Genomic DNA, 1,613 nt, shown 5'->3' on the forward strand with positions numbered 1-1,613 from the left:
CACTTGGCCTCCCTCCTCTTGCCCCCTACTTCATCATCTTCCGGGCTGGAATTTGGCAGACCTGCTTCTGCTGCTGGCTCGGGATGCCCTTTGGCACGGGCACACAGCCCTGCTGGGCTTGAGGGGGGCAGACCTGGACGGGAGGGGGGCAAACCTGCACAGGAGGGGGGCAAACCTGCACAGGAGGGGGGCAAACCTGGACGGGAGGAGGGCAAACCTGCACTGGGACACACTTTGGGGCGCACTTTGGGGCGCTCTGTGGGATGCATTTGGGGCTGCTCTGTGGGATGCACTTCGGGGCGCACTTCGGGGCGCTCTGTGGGATGCATTTGGGGCTGCTCTGTGGGATGCATTTGGGGCTGCTCTGTGGGATGCACTTGGGGCTGCTCTGTGGGATGCATTTGGGGCCGCTCTGCGGGATGCACTGCGAGACCTTCCCGTAGCTCGCCTTGCCCCCCTGGTACCCCGACCCGTGGCACCCCTCGGAGCACACGGAACCCCCGCACCCCTGAGCTCCTCCTGACGACCCGTGGCACCTCTCGGACCACACAGACCTCCCATACCCCTGCCCTGACGACCCGTGGCACCTCTCGGAGCACACGGACCCCCCGTAGCCCCCCGAGGAGCCGTAGCCGTACGAGGGTCTCCGGACGCAGCCGTGGCAGGAGCCGGAGGAGCCGTAGCCGTGGCAGGAGCCGGAGGAGCCGTAACCCTGGCACCTCTCGGAGCAGACGGGCTGCCTGTAGCCGTAGTGGCGGTAGTTGTGGCCCCTCATGCCCTCGGCGCCCTCGCCGTGGCAGCCCGAGGAGCAGCAGTTGGCGTAGCCGTAGCGGAACGGCGTGCGCCGCGTGTCCAGCCACGAGCCCGAGGGGTCGTACCAGGTGGAGTTCAGGTTGAAGAAGGATTCCCTTCCCGAGGAGTAGATCATTGTGGGGAAAAGGAAAAACCTGGAAAACGGCAGGTTTGGGGTCACTGTCTCCCTTCTGGTTTCGTTTGAGGGCTCCCCCCCGTAAAAGTGAGACGCGACCAGGTCACACCTGAGAGTCTGGATCTGAAGGAAACACCCAGTGCTAAGTCCAAACCCTCTTTCTGACCTTCCCCTTTGTTTTTTTTTTTCCCCTCCCCTCCAGGAACAGAACGGGCCATAAGACACCACGTGTGTAAATCCCACACCCAAGTCCCTCGAGAGATTCTTTCTCAGCTTAGCCCCGTGGTGCCAGTCCCATACCCAAACCTCCCAACACCTCCTCCCATCGCTCTGGAAGGTTCAAGTGAGCTCTCTGTGACCTCCTGAAATCCAAACCCCCACCCAAAAATGACCCAGGGCTGTGTCTTACCCAGTTCCTGAGGGATGGCAGGCGCTGATCGAAGGGGGGGAGCAGATTGTGAGAGGAGAAGGGACGGGGGGCCTTTTATAGGGCTCTGAGGTTCTTCCCCCTGGTAAATGAAACACTCTGCAGGAACGAGGATTAAATTATTTATTGGCAAAACATCTCCTCCATTTGGATGCTGCTCCCGTGTTCCTGCTTGACTCACGATTTCTGATAAGCATCTTTTAATTACCCAGCGGGGCACATAAAAGACTTAAGCCACACATTTGTTCTGTGTGAGGA

Source organism: Empidonax traillii, unplaced genomic scaffold (genome assembly GCF_003031625.1).
Source record: "Empidonax traillii isolate 1590-97213 ecotype Southwest subspecies unplaced genomic scaffold, ASM303162v1 scaffold6323:size6217, whole genome shotgun sequence".
Classification (NCBI taxonomy): domain Eukaryota; kingdom Metazoa; phylum Chordata; class Aves; order Passeriformes; family Tyrannidae; genus Empidonax; species Empidonax traillii.